This window comes from Lactuca saligna, chromosome 8 (assembly GCF_052625555.1).
Source record: "Lactuca saligna cultivar CGN05327 chromosome 8, ASM5262555v1, whole genome shotgun sequence".
In the NCBI taxonomy this organism is placed as follows: Eukaryota; Viridiplantae; Streptophyta; class Magnoliopsida; order Asterales; family Asteraceae; genus Lactuca; species Lactuca saligna.
Window position 1 is genome coordinate 215713499 of NC_136424.1, and position 7595 is coordinate 215721093.

Here is a 7595-nt window from a genome sequence, read left to right on the forward strand (position 1 = left end):
TTGAAGGAAGAGATCTTTGCCCGGGATCCACTATTTCGTGTCTTAAAATAGATATCACTGAAATCCCACACATATGCTTTGCTTTATTTCTTTCTCTTTCGCACACTCTCACACAAAGATCATTGTGATTTTCCAAAAGTCTGGTTTGTGGTACTTACACTTGTTTTTAGTTTCGCAGTTCAACTGAAGTTTGCTTAAAGGCGAAAGTTCGTATCTAAACGCAAAAGATGGTATACAACTTAACTACAAAAGGGAGAAACTAACACATAAACTCTAATGGATAAGCTTTCAAATGGGCGCGTGAAATTTGAATCGACGCCTGGTTTTCCACTGCCTGACACCTTTTTCTGACGTAACAGTTGTCACATCGTGTCTTTTTAGGCAACATTTTAGAGGAGAAAATGCAACCGTCACCATACTTTCTCTCTCTTGGTTAATGGTATAAAGGGATTTCTGACGCTTCATCGTTCCTTACCATTATGAAAAGATTCCCAAACTCTCAAGGCAATTTTTTTCTCTACTATTCATCATCCGCTTCAACAAGAATCCATGGTTGCCTCATCAAAAACCCCTTCAGTTCAAGATCAGTTTTCTCAGTCATCCCTTCTCACCATCAAGCAAAACCAAAACTTGATTATCCATCTAGATCCTCTCAAGTATGACAGCTTCATGTTACCAATCGTCGAGTGCTTGAAATACTCACCACTGGTTAAAGCTTTGACCAAATCAGAGATTGTTCCAATGTCTCTCCTGTCGAAGGCTTACTCATCTGCTTGCTACATCAAGGAAGAACAACGAATCACCTATGAAGTTCACAACCAGAGAAACCTCAATCACCAAGTCCCGATTTTGCTCCTTGCTAGGACTTGCTTAGACCGATGATATGGTAGAGCCTGGTTCCATCTCAGTCGTCGCCATCATGGAGATGTTCTACCAAATAGGGTACAAAGAAACCCTAACTACGATCTTAAAATCCAGGAAGCCCAATTTGCCACCGCAATGGAATGGGCTCTTTAGCCTATTATTCAAAAGTTTTTCGGAGCGTGTGACAGGGTCAGACTGTTCTAGTAAGTTGTTAATGATAATTATGTATAGGCTCTAAAATGGAATCAACATCGATTTTGGAGTTGTTCTTTGGGCTCAATTGGTACAAAGCACCCATTCAACAATGCAACACAGTGAAATCTCCTGTGCTTGATTCTGGACAATCATTGTTTAGAGGGAAATCGAGAAGCTCAACATTCCGGTGATGCAAGACTCCTTCATGTTTGCCATCTCAATCTTTCACACCACCAACATTATCCTTGTTTATAACTCAAAATTTTCATTTGTTGGATCAATTCCTAAAGCCATGTTTTGAGATGTTCCTGCAGATAGTAAAATTATTGAAGCCTACAGGAAACTTCCGTTTCAGGCTTTCGTCCTTTGACTCCTAAGATGCAGTTGATAATTGATGAAGCTAACAAACCAAAGAATGGAGTGCAAAAAGGATGAAAGAAAGGGGAAAAGAAACAAAGTGCTAAAGAGGGTCCGTCTGAACCTGCAAACCCCCCCCCCCCCAAGAAACGAAAGATACAACTTGGCTCATCTGCACCAGCTCCTACTCTAACAAAGAAGCGAAAGATAAAGAAGAAAGCTTGCAAGCCTAGATCTCCAACTTCAAGTGAAAGCGAATGTTCGCAATATGACACTCAATCAAACGTTCGTATTGAAGGGGATGAGCATGTCCAGATGGAAGACACTACAACAACTTCACAATCAGAGGTTTCACAACCAATTTCCATGAATCCTGACGTAACTATTGAGACTCCTATCTTAGTTCCTATTTCCATTGATTTCATTGAGACTGTCTCTGTTCCATCTCCAACTGCCACCGTTTCAACACCAATCTCTATTGCTCCATGCCCACCTGTCTCATTAGGTGTTTTATAACCTTCACCTATTTTCACCGATTCTACCATGACACTAACAACAACCGTTGAGCCTCCTGTTTCTGTCAACGCATCTGATGCGGGGGTAGGAGCTTCAAGTTTCACGTCTGGTCATTCCACACCACCTATTTCCCATCTTCGCCATAATGACCCAGATATGATTTTCAGCGATGATGACGACTTCACATGATTCGCCTACAGTCCTTTCAACATCAGGACTGAAAGTGATGATGAAGCCCCTGTCACAAGAGGGAAACTTAAGGCGATACATGAAAAACTAGACTCACTGCTTCATGCTACAAAGACATCATCCACTAATGATTACTCTCACGCAACGACCAAGTCTATACTTGAGACCCTTACTAAAGAGCACTCTGCCAACCTTGAAAATATGAACAAGGCGGTATATGTTTCTACTACAGTCTACAACAACATGACCGAAAAAGTCGATAAACTAATAATTGATGCTCACGTATTCACGAAGAAGTTCTAGAGCTCCTTTAAGTTCAACATTACGAAGGCTAATGAAATCATTTCTAGCCTGGGCTCAACACTTAATACTAAGGCGAAACTTCAAGAGGTTCGCACTGGTCTTAAATCTGACCATGACGAGTTCCAATCATCCATCTCCTCACAAATCTCTAAGCTTCAAGACCAAAAAGGTGAAAGTCTTGACAGTCAAACCCGAAATTTTTGAGAAACAAGTCAATGAGTTGTTATCTGAGAAAGCTGCTATGAAAAGCTACATCGTAGACGTCACCGGCATGCTTTCAGATATCATTGAGAATCATGACTCAATAATTATGATTATGGTAAAGATGCCTCTTGCTGAGAAACTAAGGCCCATCTTCGCCATGCTTCATCGACTGGAAGGTGTTCTGGAATCTAGCTCCATTCTGAAACAAGGGGGAGAAGGTGTGCCACTATCCAAGAAGGAAGACCCCAAACCTTCAGCCAAGCACACTGTCAAAAGTAAATCTGAGCCTAAAGGAAAAAGAAAAACTTTTCAGTGAAGAACCCATAATTGACAACAACGAAGATGAAGAGCCTATTGAAAACGAGCTCAAAAGAAGAAAGCCACGAGAGGCTGAAATGGATGATCATCAAAGAATAATCCGAGAGACTGAAGCGATAGAGAAAGCAGAATGTGAAGCTCATGTTACTCTGGAAAGCCGAAAGTTGTTGTTTCCAGAGTGAACTCTGAAGCGAATTCACAATGAAGTTGTGGATATACCGAGTCAATATTGGCTAGAACCAGTTGTATCATTCGAGCTTCAGAATACACAAGATTCGTAGCTGGATCTACCAATAACTTTGAAAGCCTTCAAGTTTCGCTCTTTTGTGAAAGTAGAGAATGTCCCTTCAAGTTTCACTCTTCTCATTCTATCTCAAGCACATGAAGCCACAATACAAAACTTGGAGTGCTAGCAAGATTACTGCAGTGAAGGTCACAAGTCTAATTGAAACCGACAACTTCCCTAATGCAAAGCTCAAGGTTGCGAGAGGTTCTGCTAGTCAGGTTCACGATATCACTCTCGCAGACCTGCCATGCCTCAATCCCTGTGATTGGATCATGCTTTACAACTTACTGCTAAGAGGCGGACAGAAGTACGAGCCCGTTATAGCTCACCTTAAATGGATGATAGTTTTGTATGTTCAAGAGGTTGGCAAAATGGATGTGGAAATAGTTTCCATACTATGAAGGAAGCCATTTGTTCTCCCCAAACAAGCTCCAGAAGGTTTTGAGAAATTGAAACTTAGGAAGATATACAAGGAAGGATGGTATGTGGTATTTCAGGCGCAAGAACAAAATGATGCAGACTTTCACAAGACCTATTTCTTCCTCCCTGATAAACATCTGTACACAACCTCTTGCCTAGTGTATATTTTGGACATGATCACTAAATACAAGGGCAACAACAAACGAGACAAGAAGTGCTTTTCGGATATGATTCAATGGTACATACAGGTTCGCAAGATTTGGCTGAGCATAATTCTGAAAGTTTTTGAAGTGCAGAAGAGAACTCAGCCTTGATGAACTCTCGCCTCAATTGACCCAAAGGGGGGGGATTATTGGGAATGTTGTGTTGCGTCATTGTATTTTATTATATAGTCCATTTATGTAAACGGGTTTGGGCTTGTCCACCTATCATTTATTATTAGGGTTATAGTATTTAAGGTGCATGCATGTATCATGTTTTAGTGATCTTGAAAATAACTTTGTAACCCTATACGCCTCTAAATTAGCAATTCTTCATCGAGTTCTTTTGAGGCATGACTTTGAATCATTAAGCATATTTTGATCCATTCTTGTGTTCTTGCTTTCAATTAACTCTTTGAATCTTTCGATCTTTATAGATTTTATCTCAACACAAGGCTCTAATACCAACTTGTAACATCCCAAAAATCATGACTAAAAATTTCATTTTTAATTATTAAATGAAACCACAGTTATCAAAATAATCTCATCAAAAGATAAGTCAAAACATCATAAACGGTATATCCATATCGAAACATCAGTCAAATATATCAGAGTAAACATCCCAGGCTAAACATCATGGTGTGTGCAATGCAGTCATCCCGAGCTCTTCCTTTTGCTACCAGAAGTACCTAAAACCAAAACTAAAAACTATAAGCATGAAGCTTAGTGAATTTCCCCCAAACTACCGCATACCATACACATAACATGCAACTAGGAGATACGGGCCCCGCCCACACTCAAGGAGATATGGGCCTCGCCCACACTCGGATAACGGGCCTCGCCCATGCTTAATGAGATACAAGCCCTGCCCACAGTAAGCTATCTAGAAGATACGATCCCCGCCCGCACTCGGCTAATAGTGAGATTCAGACCCCACCCATACTCAGCTAACTAAGAAGCACATTCAAGTATCACACAGACAAGAAGTATAACCAAATCTACCAATCCATTCCCTATCCATACTCAAGTAAAGCTAAGATACGAGCACTGCCCACACTTAGCTACTAATACGCACATATAATATACATGGTCTGACATTGGTGCCTTCGACCCGTTCAATCCAGGAGGAAACTCACCTTCAATGTTGACTGATAACTGAAACATCTTTACCTCGGAATTAGCTCTACTCACTCCTTGAACCAAAACAACCCCTTAGATACCATTTCATACTCATAACCCTTAGTAGTCAACTTGGTCAAAGTCAATAGTCAAAGTCAATGCTCTGAATTGACTCAACTCGTCGAGTTTCCCTTCAACTCGCGGAGTTTCCAAGAATCATAGAATCGTGATATCGCGATCCAACTTATCGAGTTTTCCTCCAACTCGCCTAGTTTTGCCTTCTCAACAGAATGGGACTTTCCTAGTACAACTCGTCGAGTTCCCCTATGGACTCGTCAAGTTCCTTCCTTTCCAATAGAAACGGGAAGTTTCCAAACCAACCTGTTGAGTTCCCTTATGGACTCGTCGAGTTCATTAGTCTATCAACCCTTCTTAATGCATTAAGCCCTTATTCTTCAAATCCAAGTCTCATATTCCAGATCTGAGCCGAAAATGCATCTAAGAGGGTAAAGTTTCCAACTTTACTTATTAAATCCCACTCTAGAAGAAATAAGCTCTAACCCTAACCCCAAAAAGCCAAGGTCTTGATCCAAAAACAACCAAGATAGACCATGAGGTCATAGATCTAGACTCTAAGGACTAAATGGTCACGTAAAGCATAAACTTTATCTACATGATTGGTCATAGAAGCTTCAAAAGGCCAAAATGATGGTCTAAAGGTTGCATGGGACTTCCATGGCCATAAAGTTGGCACATTTATGCAATACCTCTCAAGACCTTAGATCTGAAGTGGCAACCCATTTGGGACGTCCAACGATCATGATATTTGGATAAAACCAAGCAAAATAACCCCCAAAAAGGAGATCTACTCAACTATAAAGCAAGGTTTAAGCTTTATACCAGCAAAATGTCGTGGATGAGGCAAGGGTTCTGGATCTACAAACTCTTTCTTGTGTCCTCAAGCTTTTCCTTCTTCCAATGGCTTCAATGCAAACACTAAAACACTTAGAATTTCTCACAAACACTCACAATAGCATTAGGGTTTCGAGATTTAGGGTTTGGGACTTGGAGGCTGGAAATGAGAGCAACATGAAAGGTTTAAGGTGTTTAAATAGGGTGCAAACCCTGAAAATTTAGGTTTCATATCTGCCAACCTACTCATCGAGTTGATGCCTTCCAACTCGTCAAGTAGGTTACTCAAATTATATGGCCCTTATGATCTCTACTCGACGAGTTTGGGGCTCCCAACTCGTTGAGTTGCTCTGTAAAATAGAATAAATTATAAATTAAATATATACCAAGAACCAGACGTTACAGGGATAATTGATAAGATTACCTTATACATCAATGGAAGCTGTGAGCTTTTGGGAAATTGGATATTGATATAATGACACTAAGTCATATTACTAGGGGTAGTGAAATGTTGCTAGATATTCCCCACTATCTATATCAATGTAGAATGAGTCTTATGCAAGTATGAGATTGAAAGATATATATGCTCAAAAATCATTATAGAGTGATATTTGTTAGATAATATATGAACCTAAAAGGTCATACTAACAACAACTTGATACAAATATTTTATTTATAATAATTTGATTTATTATAAATATTTATAACTCTGTAATTAATTGGAAATTATTTATTTTATGAAAATATTAATTTTTACTACTAAGTAACAAAATATATCATAAGGTATTATTATCGTTTGGATCAAAATGCTTTTTTTGTCTTATATGGATATATTTGAGTTTATAAGTTATAATAGATTGGAAGATTTTGATAAAAATCCTTCTTTCTTTTTAAAACTGTAGCATGAAGAGAGGAGACAAGAACTAGTTGGTTTTGGTTTGTTCAATACTTATGACATGCTTTAAAAGCATGGCTAGTTTAGATAATGAGACATGGGTCTTAAAGTCTTGAGATCCATGGATTAAAGACTAGCTACAAGGTGATAAGAACTTGAAGACTTGCTTCTGGTTTCACTAGTTGTAAAATCCAAATTTATGTCCCTCTCACAATCTTTCTCTCTAGTTTTCTTAAGGGTTAAGAACAAAAGCAAGAATATGTTATACTTTTAATTCTCTCCTTTAAGATAAACTTTTTCTTTGTCTCAAAGGCTTAAGAGATTCTTTTTATTACAAGAATGACTAACATCTATTTCAAGTTGGCAAATTACTGGTGTTTCTATTTAGGTAGGAAGGAGAGATGGGGAAAATGAAATGAAACGATTGTATTAGACATTGAAAATGATCTTCAATGGCCATGTAGAGAGAGAGGGGGGAGAGAGAAATAGAGAGAGAGAGAGAGATAGAGTACATAACTATATGGACCCTTTCTACAATTCACTCAAAATTAAAACTAACCCAAAACACACCTTGGCGGTCGAAACACGGATATAAAAAGTAGCCCTGTCAAAAATACCCGTTACCCGAATTACTCACCCGATTTTTTCGGGTATCGGGTATCAGGTTAATTTTTTCGGGTAAGTTGGTAACTCGAATTTTTTTCGGGTTGGGTAAAGGGTAAGTTGTTTGGGTTTCGGGTATACCCGATTACCCGAAATATATATAACAAATAATATCCCTTTTATGAGTTTATCTGTCCCTCCCAATTTCCAAATC